Genomic DNA, 12,605 nt, shown 5'->3' on the forward strand with positions numbered 1-12,605 from the left:
GGACAGGAGGAAGTCAATGTGGCTACAACTACCCACAGTGTAGGCGCCTTTGATTATCCAGAGACATGCCGTGATGAAAATTCTAAGCCTTTTCTCCGAGAAGATTCCTTCAGTTGGCAGCCTGGCAAGGATCTGTTAAGCAAAGACAATAGTTTGAGTGTGCCTTCCAAGGAAGAATCTGCCGAAAAAAGCGGCGAAAGCAGGTCCACTGATCAAAACGGCAACACACACTCCCTGAGCGCAGATGGAAATTCGTTTTCACAGGATCTCTTGCTCCATCCAGAAAAAGTCAAGCTTCCGCCTTCATGGGGTCACCACAAGGTACGAAAATTTTCAAATACAAATAGTTGGGTGCTGCTCCCAAAGCAACACGCGGGCTATAGGATCCTCCCCCCCCCCCCCCCCCGCCCCTTCCTCCCTCTCTTATGTGATCCGGTTCGGAATCGACCCCGCCGCTTTGAGCGCAGTACCGAAGGCTATAGCCACGTAGCCACCGCTGCATGTACGGGAAATCTTACGACTTGCTTATAATAAAAGAAACTTCCTAGGTACGATGTTATAATACAGTATAAATTTGCAGTTTCATGATAAGCCAGCAAATGAGATTATTTTGGAACACAATTCACAAAGAAAATACTGCTCTCAATTGATGTCGCTAGGCAAAAGTTTTTTTCTTTTTCCTTTTTAGTAACAGCTAATTTTGCCTGCAATTCGCGGACTTGCTATGAAGGAAACAAAATTACCTGCTACAAGGGCAGGCACTCTAACGCGAATCAAGTAGGAGACGAAAATTTTTTTCTAATAAGGTTGCTAATACTTTTTGTTGATAAGTTTATTGGGAGCAACTGCTGAAAACGTTTTTAGCACAGATCCGATGCAGATGCTATGGAGAGACATATTTCGGTTTATTTATACGTGTCCTTCCTGGCCATTGAAAAAGAATCACCTGATTTTTCGTGTCTCTAACATTGCAGGTGGACACGTTTCATGGACCACGTATTGTATACAGCACAATGGCAATTGTTAGTGAAGACACAGTTCCTTCTGTAACGAAGTGCATCTACGTCACGGAAGGCCTTTATGGGAAAACTTTCGAGGCATTTATTCTAAACTGCAACTTGAGTAACATTATTGACTTTGAAGAAAAACTGACAACCATCGAAGACTTCGAGTGCATGGTAGAGACTATTGACAAGATAAAGATGTGCAGGGGTGGTCCCGCAAAGCAAAAGTACCCAGGTGTGAACCCTCAGTGTGCCTACATTGACTCCTTGGGTGTGTGGAGGCACAGAAGGTGCGCTATCTACGGCACTGAACAGTGTGCGCACTGCAAAAGACTTGGGGGCACATTGCGTTGTCATGCGATGCGCCAAAAGAAAAGAATGCAGACTTCCAGGACTACAGTAGTTGAGCCTACGATTAAGAAGCCCAAGTTTGATGTTTTGCGACGACGGCAAAGGTACCTCTACAAGAAATCTTGGTCATCTCGCCGAAGGATGAGAGAGCTTCAAAAGGAACTTAAGTTGTACAAAGGAAGAATGAGCCAGCTAAACCAGGGAGAACTGGAGTCAATTCTCCAGCGACTACCTGAAGGTCAACGCCTTGTCGTGGAGGAGTGCATAAAACTGGACACATACATTTCGTCAAAAGGCCGCCGCTACTCAGACAAGTTTTTGACCATGTGCCTTTTGCTACACATTCGAAGTCCCGCTGCATACGACTTTCTGAGGCGAAACGACCTGATGCCCCTTCCTGCAGTGTCTACTGTGAGGAAATACATATCACTTGTGAGACCGGAGTGCGGCTTCGACGGCAAGTTTTTTGAAGCCTTCAAGAAAAGACTCCTGAGCAAGAAGGACATCCAAAGGCATGGAATGCTTGTATTTGATGAAATTCAGGTGAGCTCATCCTCGCCATTCCTTGCCTGGGACGAACGAGGAGGGTACCAATGCGCCTGATTTTTGTTAGTCACAGCCTGGTCACAGCCGTATGACTCCAACAGATTATGAAGACTATGAAAGCACAGGGGAAGTTATTTGCAGTTTTTAATTGAAGTGCAGAAATGATAAGTAAAATGTAAGTGAAGGTGGACAAAGTAACAGCTTGCCGTAGGTGGGAGCCGAACCCACAATACCTTGCATTGCGCGCACGTTGCTCTACCAGGTGTGCATGACGGCTGTTTCATCGTGAACATTTTTATATATTTATGTATGCGTACAAGATCTAGCCCGGGTGGTGTTAGCTAGCGACACGTGAACATTCGGAGCAGGCTTCTGACGAATAAATCTTCCTGCTACCTGAAGGTATCAAACCTGCCGGAGTCGAGAATCTCGCTATAAAGTGCACGTAAAGAAAGGAAACCGAGGGGCCAAATTTTGTTAAAACATCAGAATTCAACAGATAATGAAAATCAGTTGAATTATAAACAACAGAGCACTAATTCTTTAGTTCAGATCTGTACTTACTAAGCAGCAAATGTGCTCCTTCAATTAGGACATTTGGTTCCAAAGCATCTCGGCTCCATTAATAATCGGACAGAAAGCCTACAATTTACGATTCCAGCAACCACATCTATCTATTTTATGTTCCACACGACAACAACCCGCACGATGTATGCTATTTCTTCCAGGTGCGACAAGGCAGAGAGGTAAACGCGAAGACATTCTCCTACATTGGTCAAGTGCAACATCACGACACCAGTGAACCTCCGCTGGCAGACCATGCTTTGGTCTTCATGTTTGTGCCGTTTGCAGACAGCTACACTCAGCCTGTTGGTGTTTTTGCGTCCAAAGGGCCAACCAAGGGTAGGTGCTTGTCGTGGCTGGTACATAACAAAAGGTCACTGGATTTCTTGAAAGACTAGCGCGAGCAAGAATTAACGGAGAACACTTTACCAAAAGAAAAAAAGACAGGCCTGGAAATAAAGTCCGAACACGCTACCATCTTCGCCGTGCGCCGTACGCTGCATGTGCGAGTAAAAGCTTGCGAGGTTCAGCCAACGGTCGCGGCTCTTTCTCGCGCACGCGAGGGACGAAGGCGGGACGGGAGTGCGCCGTCTTCTTAGGTGCGCGAAGCACAGGGGGGGGGGGGGGGGGGGGGGTTGCTTAGCAATATTTTATTTAGATACCAGACCATGGAAGAGCTAGCTGGAACCGTGGAACCGTAGTCCATCTGCGTCACAACACCGGGCATCAGTACCCTTCTGAGCGAGAATACCGAGTGCCAATATTTCAAAAATTTTACGCAAACCACCAAAAAGCACCATCGTCGGAGCATATTTTATATTACAAGGAGTAATCCAAGTATGCGATGGTAACCAAATGAATACTAGTTTTGTTTAGAAGTGTTTAATAAAAAAGGATAGTTAATCACCAATTTCTTTTGCTACTGAAAGCATAGCTTCGGTAACCGCATGGCTTTCTATTCTATTGTGGTAAATATGGGCAGCAGGAAGAGAGCGAGATATTAAAGAAATGAAAGCCCGTGAGGCTACTGAGAACGAAAACCCGGTTTCTACCTTACCCTGGGCAGAGGGGAGGCGTAGAAATATAACAAGAAAAATAGAGAGGGAGAGAAAAAGTGCACACGCACACAATCACTGCTGCCAGCAGCACGAGATAACAGTTAACAAAAATGCGAATGTAATATTGACGTTATTAAAGGCACAATATGTTCTCTGTTATATGTCATAGAGAGTAAATGTTAGATTTGTTCACCTTCACCCTTCAGCCGCCGTGAAGGCTTAGCGGCTATCGTGTCGCGCTACTAAACACGAAGTCGCAGGATCAAATCCCGGCTCCGGCGGCCGCATTTCGATGGGGGCGAAACGCCCGTGTCCCGTGCGTTGGGTGCACGTTAAAGAACCGCAGGTGGTCAAAATTAATACGGAGTCCCCCTCTACGGCGTGCCTCTTAATCAGATTGTGGTCGTGGGATTTAAAACACGAGGATTTCATTTTTTTTTCACTTTCAGGTATTGAGCTTGCAAAGCTCTTGCTGGAAGCCATCACCTTACTGGAACAGGCTGGTGCAGCAGTGGATGGCGTCGTCTGTGATGGTGCGAGCACGAATCGCTCACTTTGGCACTACATTGGTGTCTCTGGCAAAGTGGACAACCCTCAATGCTCGTTTCAGCACCCTCTTGAAGAAGAAAGGAGGATCTTTGTCTTTTCCGATGCCCCTCATTTGCTCAAATGCATTCGCAACAGACTGGTAAAAAAGAGAGTCTTAAAAGTTGGCGGTGAGCTGATACGGTGGAATGATTACGTTGCCCTTTTTAACACCGATAACAATGGCCCAGGATTTCTGAAAATCTGCCCAAAAATCACAAGGTCACATGTAAACCCGAGTCAAACAGAAAAAATGAGGGTGAAATATGCCGCACAAGTGTTCAGCAATGCTGTTGCAGATGGCTTAAAATACTTGCAAGAGAAAGAACTGCAAGCATTTCAGCAGTGTGATGGCACCATCCATTTCACGAGGCTGATGAATGATATCTTCGATGCCTTAAACAGAAAGCTTCCGCACGAGGGTGTCCGTTTGGACGGGAAAGATTTTGCTGTCTTGGAGGGAGCGTTACATTTTTTGGATGCATGGGAAAAAGAACTTGATGACGGGAAAATATCAAAAGATATGTTTCTCACGAAAAGCACGAGCGAGGGTCTTCGAGTAACCCTACACTCAACAATTGGTTTGTGCAGGTATTTATTGACTACATGTGGATTTTCCTATGTTTTGACAAGCAAATTCAACCAAGATCCGTTAGAGCGGTTTTTCGGAACCATTCGCCAAGCAGGTGTACAAAATGATCACCCCACGATGCCAACGTTCCTTCAGCTTTATCGCCTTCTTTCTGTACAAAAGCTGATAAAACCTCCAAAATGCGGTAACTGCGAAATCACCGAGAGCGCAGAGAAGCCTTGCTTGACTGTCGAAGACATTAAATCAATTTTCGCCTCGGATGCAATACCAGAGGGCAAGATCAGTAACCTGACCACAAAACTAGACGGCCTAATTAAAACAGACCGATGGGAGTGTGAGGATATTTTTCCTGAAACAGAGGATGATGCCGCGATCATCGATTGCGTAATATACTTTGTTGCGGGGTTCGTGGCGAGAAAATTCCGGCAAGAATCTAATTGTGTGACATGCAGGGACGCACTTGGTTCCACATTCCAAGACGTTCAAGAAAACCTTTCGAATCTGATTACCACCAAAACACGCGGCCGATTAACCTATCCAAACGTGCATCTTTATAGATTATTGCACGCGGCCGAGGACTACTTTTCTACCCATGCAAAGTCGACGCATGTCTACGAAGCAACAATTGACCATGTGCTGGAGACACATAATCTCAGCTTCCCTTGTGAAGTTCATAAACAAGAAACACTTGCAGGAATTCTGCATTATTATGTTTTAATGAGAATGCGGCAATTTTGCTCGCAAGAAAACCGGGCAACACAGAAAGCATCGCGAGAAAAAAAAAGCAAGCGAAGCATCTTTGCACTTGATGGATACTAAGATGAAAAGAGTGATGAACGTCACCTTTGTATTAAAAACTTATTTCTGCTGTTATCCGTCATTGCTTGAGACCGCACGAACGGCCGTTATATGTCCTTCCCATTTTCCTAGTTTTTCTTTCCGTCTTAGGTTCAGTCATTTGTTTATTTTCTGTTCCTGTGCCATGTGGCCCACCTGACAAATGCCCTGTATTTGGCCTGTATAAAATAAATTAAATAAAATGATACATGACTTGTTTCTCCTGCTAACGTCATTCCGTGAACCGCAAGAGCTATGCGCGCTACAGTCGTCAGGGCGTGCGCGGAGCAGACGACAAAACGGATAGGCAAGCAGGCGCCGCGAGAGAGTCCCCGCGCCTTTGCTCCTCTCCGCTGCATAGTTTTTCTTAAGTCGTAGCGCCGTCTGGCGAACACGCTGTGAAGCAGGAACCGGCGTTGCAGAATGTGTCCCTTCCAGACGAGCGGAGTCGGCGCTCCTGTCTTATCTTACTCCGTGGGTTAAACTAACGCTGCAAGGGACCGACGCCTCGAGAAACACTGCGACGGCTGTGCCCGACCTTGGCCGCGCGCGTGCGGGTGGGTGTTATGGTCATGACGTCAAATTTCAGCTTCTGCCGGCGGCTGCTTGGAGGCAAGATGCAACAGAAAATCGCAAGAAAATATGTTTCTCGTTATTTTTTTAAAGCAGCTTGTTGTATTCGTCATTTTCAGCAGTTCAACTTTTGTTCCGACGCAAAACATCACCCGCCAACTTTTGTGTCCGTATCTCTTTAATGATATATAGATATCGAAATGCCTCCGTTCATCCTGGAAAGTTGCAAGAGTAGTTCCCGTGCTTAAACCTGGCAAGAAACCACTTTCCTCAGATCATTTTCGCGCTGTGAGCCTTACGAGCTGCCTTTCAAGACTAATGGAAAAGATGATCGGTGCTAGGCTGCAATGGTGGTCGGAATACGGTCAGGTCGCCCAACATGGCTGGCTTTGACAGGCGCATATGTACTATGGATTCGATTATTGACCACGTGACGTATTTGGAACATTAACGCAGCTGCGGTATAATAATCATTGCTCTAATCCTGGTCATTAAGTGGGTATTCGACCACCCACTGCAGAGCGGAGGAGCTACCTACGCTCGCGTGCTCTTTGGATTAAAGTTTATTCTCTCTCTCTCTCTCTCTCTGTAATCCATGGGTTGCTTCAATTAGGCATATGCGGCTTAAAAACTTGAGGTGTATTGCGGAGTTCTTGAGGAAGCGTACTATGTTTATAGAGAGTGCTGATGGCAAAAGCGCGGAACACCAAGTGAAGCAAGGTGTTCCACTAGGGAGCGTGGTTAGTTCATCTATATTTAATAGTGTGACGGCTCAACTGCCCCGTATTTTATCTTACACTCTCTGCTATTCACTTAAACGCATATGACTTGTGCCATGGTCATCAAGAACTAGCGTGCAAGTAATTCAGCAATACATTCAAAAAGGATTAGACACCATCAATAGGTTTTTGAAAACCAGAAGTATGGAACCTGTTCCTGAAAAAAAAAAAAACTGCTGTCCTTCAATTTACTAGAAAATGCTCGAAACGCTGAAGCGTTTCAAGCATTGTTGTTATTAGATTCTAAGCGTGTACAACTGATTCGACAACACACGTGTTTGGATGTGGTGCTTGACAGATGGTTGTCATGGAGTCCAGCCAATTCTCTCATGAAAATCTTCCGTAGATTCGCAGGCATCAGATGGGGAGGCACGAGTACATCTTTAATACGTGTACACTGTACACTCATTAGCGAAAAGACTGCATGCTCTGCTTCAGCGCTACATGGCCTATCGCGCAACTCAAAAAGAAAACCTTAAGCGACTCTTAGTCAGAAGCATCCGTGTATGTTTAGGCGTTCCTCAGGCATCCGCCAGTTCCTTAGTTCTCCAGCCATCTTTCCAGGCACTGAGGTTTACGGAGAGGTGCCGTGACTGTTTTCGTATAACCATTCAGCATGCCAACCATCCCCTTTACCAAACGCATAACAGCCAAGATGGGGCGAAGGGGCACAAAATTATAGAACAATGCAGAAACCTCCTGTCGGTACAGCAGTATTCGCATGTAGACATCTCGCACCCTGCTCGGCTTCTCCGAGTTCCAAATCATCATCATCATCAGCCTATATTTATGTCCACTGCAGGACGAAGGCCTCTCCCTGCGATCTCCAATTACCCCTGTCTTGCGCTAGCGTATTCCAACTTGCGCCTGCGAATTTCCTAACCTCATCATCCCACCTGACTTTCTGCCGTCCTCGACTGCGCTTCCCTTCTCTTGGTATCCATTCTGTAACCCTAATGGTCCACCGGTTATCCATCCTACGCATTACATGGCCTGCCCAGCTCCATTTATTCCGCTTAATGTCAACTAGAATATCGTCTACCCCCGTTTGTTCTCTGATCCACACCGCTCTCTTCCTGTCTCTTAACGTTACTCCTAAGATTTTTCGTTCCATTGCTCTTTGTGCGGTCCTTAATTTGTTCTCGAGCTTCTTTGTTAACCTCCAAGTTTCTGCCCCGTATGTTAGCACCGGTAGAATGCAATGATTGTACACTTTTCTTTTCAACGACAGTGGTAAGCTCCCAGTCAGGATTTGGCAATGCCTGCCGTATGCACTCCAACCTAATTTTATTCTTCTGTAAATTTCTTTCTCATGATCAGGGTCCCCTGTGAGTAATTGACCTAGATAAACATATTCCTTTACAGATTCTAGAGGCTGACTGGCGATCCTGAATTCTTGTTCCCTTGCCAGGCTATTGAACATTATCTTTGTCTTCTGCATATTCATCTTCAACCCTATTCTTGCACTTTCTCGATGAAGGTCCTCAATCATTTGTTGTAATTCCTCTCCCTTGTTGCTCAATAGGACAATGTCATCTGCAAACCGAAGGTTGCTGAGATATTCGCCATCGATCCTCACTCCTAATCCTTCCCATTCTAAGAGCTTGAATACTTCTTCTAAGCATGCAGTGAATAGCATTGGAGAGATTGTGTCTCCTTGCCTGACCCCTTTCTTGATAGGTATCTTTCTACTTTCCTTGTGGAGAACCAAGGTAGCTGTGGAATCCTTGTAGATATTTGCCAAGATATTCACGTATGCCTCCTCCACTCCTTGATTACGCAATGCCTCTATGACTGCTGATATCTCTACTGAATCGAATGCCTTTTCATAATCTATGAAAGCCATATAGAGAGGTTGATTGTACTCCGCAGATTTCCGCAGTTCCAAATATTTGCCCCTAAAACCAGGAATCTAAGCTGCAGGTAATGGAATCGAAATATTAAACATTGTTACTCATTTACACTGAACGTCAGGGTCATTCAAGTATAAAGTTCACCGCAGCGCTCTTGATTCCAGTTTACCGTCAACAACAAATTGTTTCACAGTATACTACATCAAAAACTGCCGAACTTTACTCAATCCTCTTCGCAATGAAATTTATATGCTGACAATGATGGATGGATGGAAAAACTTTATTATTTATCGAGGGAGGGGAAAAGCGGAATAAGGGAAGTGGTTTGGTGAAAGGGAGCTAGTGGGTGGGTACTTAGTCCAGGACACCAGTGATACTTGCTACCCTCTGCGCCTGGGCCAAGAGGCCCCTTTGGGCCTCCAGCTCCGGCTGGGCGAGGAGGATCTCCCACGGCTCCCTTCTGTAGGTATGTGACGCGAGTTTGCTTCCTGTGGTCTATTCGTGCATTCCCACGTCACATGTGGTAGTGACGGCCATGCACCACACCATGGACAAGCGCCGGCATGCAGTGTGGGATTCATGTGGTGTGCTCTTCCTAAGTGGGGATAGGTGTGTGTTTGTATTCTTCTGTATGTGCGGGCTTCTTGTACCCCCAGTTGCCGATGCGGGGGGGGGGGGGGGGGCAAGGCGCTCTCTTGTGCGACGTTGGTGCTCGAGGATGTCTCGGGCCGTAATTGGGCTATCTTGGCGAGGGCTGTGGTTCCCTGCTCGGTTTGTGAGTTCTCGAGCTAGGGAGTGTGCCCTCTCATTGCCTGAGATGCCCTCGTGTCCTGGACACCAAATGATTGCATGTTCTTCTTGGAGTGCGTCGCCTATTATTCTTAGCGCGATTCGTGGCAATCTGCCTTGCATGTACATTCTGAATGCTGCTTGAGAGTCGGAGATATCCAGTGCCGAGTGCCCGGCGCTATCGCTGTGTTTGATTTCCATCGCGATTGCTGAGGCTTCGGCAGTGGCTGTGCAAGTTGTTTTTATTGAGGCTGTTATATCGGCTCTTTTTCGCTGTGTGTTGTGAACTGCTACTATAACGTGTCCTCTGGTGATCCGAGCGGCGTCTGTGTATTGCACTTCTTGATTGTTTCCAAAGCTTTTGATAAGTTGCTTGGCTCGGGCTTGTCTTCTGCCTTTGTGGTATTCGGGATTCACGTTCTTCGGTATCGGTGTGGCTTGTATTTGCTTCCTGATGTGGCGTGGGATCTGCTGGATTCGGTCACTGCAATATTGCGCTCTCACCGGGTATCTTAGTTCAGTCAGTAGTTGTTGTCCTGCTTCTGTGAGACATAGGCGCTCCATCTGATTTATCAGAACTGCTGCCTTGAGCTCTTCAAAGGTGTTGTAAATTCCTGTGTCGTGTAGTCTTTCATTTGAGGTGTTGACCGGCAATCCTAATGCCGCTTTGTACGCGCCCCGTATGATCTGATCCACCATCTTTGTTTCTCTGCGATTTAAGTTTTGATAATGTAGAGCGTTTGTTATCCTGCTGATGATAAAAGCTTGAACGAGTCGTATTGTTTCGCTTTCGTGAAGGCCTCGCCCCTTCTTTGTGATTCTTCTGATTAGTCTTGCTATTTGCTTCGTTGTCGTTTTCAGGGTCGCGATAGTGTGATCCGCTCACCTGTTGCTTTGGATTCAGAGTCCCAAGACACGAATCTTGTTCCTTTCTGGAAGCGTGCTGTTTTCTAGTTGGAGGTGCAGGTTTGGCCTGTTACGGTAGTTTCGTCCATGGACTCTGATCCATTCGGACTTTTCTGGCGCACAGGCCATGCCGTACTCTGCCACGAAGTGTTGGACAGTGTTGATGGCTTCTTGCAGGGTGCTTTCTTTGTGGCCTAACGAGCCTTTGTGCATCCATAAGGTGATATCATCCGCATAGAGCGCGAATTTGAGGTCTTGAATTTGATGTAACCTTCTTGCTAAATTGTTCATGCCAATGTTAAACAATAATGGCGAGAGTATGGACTCCCTGTGGAGTTCCTTTGTTGGGGAGGTTTAGCTTGGGTGACCGTATATCTTCCAATCCTATCGTGGCAGTCCTGCCAGTTAGGAAGGATTTGATGTAGTCAAAAGTTTTCTTTCTACACCCCATTTTTTCTAGTTCCTCCATGATGAGCTTATGAGACATAGTGTCGAATGCGCTCTTTAGGTCTAACGCCACCACTATGTTTTTTTCTCCAGTCGCAACGTTGTTAATTCGTCTCTGAGTCTGAGAAAAAAGTTGTCGCAGTTTCACCTGAAAGGCGAAGCATCAATTGCGATAGCAAATTTGTAGAGAGCTATACGGAGTAATGATAGTAGCTTTATCAGCTGTATAAACTTGGACATGCAGCAGCACCGGCAACACGCAGAACTGTTGTCGACGCCGTCGGCGTTTTGCCCGCGTTCGCACAAAATGCGTGCGGCGTTGGTGACTGTTGCCCGAGCCTCTGATATAAATAGGCACTTGGTGCCGCAGCTAAAAGTCGCCTCCCTTCCCTCCCCCTCCCCCCCCACGGCCTTTCGCGCGTCGGAAGAAGGCGCGTTTGCTCTACATATATGGTGATTGTAACGGAGGAAAGAGACGCCTACTTCTGCAGCCCTTAACGGAGCACGGCGCAGAACGCGCGTTTGTTCTCCGCCGTGGGTGGTAGTGGTGGTGAAAGCTTTATTGAGTCGTTTGAGCCTTATGCGGTTACACCTTAGGAATGGGTTGGCTCTTGGCTGCGTGCAGTGGTTGGGAGCTGGTGCTTCTCAGCGACGACTAAAGCCCAGTCCGTTAGCTGTTTTTGCACAGCCGGATCAGAGCTGGACACCGCAGCCTCCCATCGCTCGAGGTCAGTGAGTTGCCAATCAGCAGGTAGTCGGAGCTCAGAGCATAAATATAGAATGTGGTGGAAATCCGCTTTAGGCGCACCGCAGAGTGTGCACTCAGGCGAGAAAAGTCCCGGGTGTATTAGTGCTAGATGGGCGGGGGAGAGGAAAATGCGGGATTGTAGCTGGCGCCACGTCACCTGCTGCAGTTTGGTGAGAGATTTGTGTGGTGGTGGATACCGGAGTCTTTCCTCTCTGTAATGAAGGGAAATTTCATGATATGAGACCATGCGCTCGCGAGCGCCTCCCCAGTTGGTGGCCGGCCCTGCTCGGCTGACGAATCCTCGAGCTAGAGAATGGGCGGCCTCGTTTCCGGGGTGACCCGCGTGAGCAGGGACCCATAAAATTTGGATCGGCCTCATAAGGGGGGAGGGGGGAATCCGAGCTAGAAGTCGTGAAGCCGCGCCCGATATGCGTCCGCGGGTGAAGTTGCGGACCGCGGTCTTCAAATCACTAAAGATGTGAGTGGCAGAGGTGGAGGAGATAGCCAGGGCAATGGCTGCCTCCTCGGCCTCCATAGAGGAGGTGGCGAAGACCGAGCCAATGACCTGCGGGATCAGGGAGTTGGAGACGACGCTTATGGCGAAGGCTGGGGATGAGGAGTAAGAGGCGGCGTCGACATAGACGGTATCTGTTCGCGTGCCGTAATGCTTGTCAAGAGCCTCCGCACGGGCCGCTCTGCGAGCCATGTGGTGCTCCGGGTGCATGTTTTTGGGGAGGGGATGTACCGTGAGTAGACGGTGGATGTGGGGTGGAAGAGTGTTCTGCGAGAGGCAGTATCCAGGGGCGTTGAGGCCAATGCGGGTCAAAATGCGTCGGCCAGCAGCGGTGGAAGAGAGCCGCTCGAGTTGGGCCGAGCGGTGAGCCTCATTAAGTTCTGCGAGGGTGTTGTGGACCCCCATGTGGAGGAGCCTTTCGTTTGATGTGTATCGGGGTAGGTTGAGGGCCGCGTTGTA

At 47.5% G+C, this 12,605-nt stretch overlaps 1 protein-coding gene and 1 long non-coding RNA gene across 5 annotated transcripts in view; one reads left to right on the forward strand and one right to left on the reverse strand.

Annotated features, from left to right (window-relative positions):
* LOC119449210 (adenylate cyclase type 3) overlaps nucleotides 1-12,605 on the reverse strand; it is a 233,067-nt gene that overhangs the window by 162,658 nt on the left and 57,804 nt on the right. The gene's annotated exons all lie outside the window — the stretch shown is intronic.
* LOC125944921 (uncharacterized) lies at nucleotides 262-3,683 on the forward strand. Its single transcript, XR_007466607.1, has 3 exons — nucleotides 262-321; nucleotides 975-1,122; nucleotides 3,609-3,683. It is a non-coding gene; the product is annotated as an uncharacterized LOC125944921 (long non-coding RNA).

The sequence above is a fragment of the Dermacentor silvarum genome, chromosome 4, assembly GCF_013339745.2.
Source record: "Dermacentor silvarum isolate Dsil-2018 chromosome 4, BIME_Dsil_1.4, whole genome shotgun sequence".
Lineage (NCBI taxonomy): Eukaryota > Metazoa > Arthropoda > Arachnida > Ixodida > Ixodidae > Dermacentor > Dermacentor silvarum.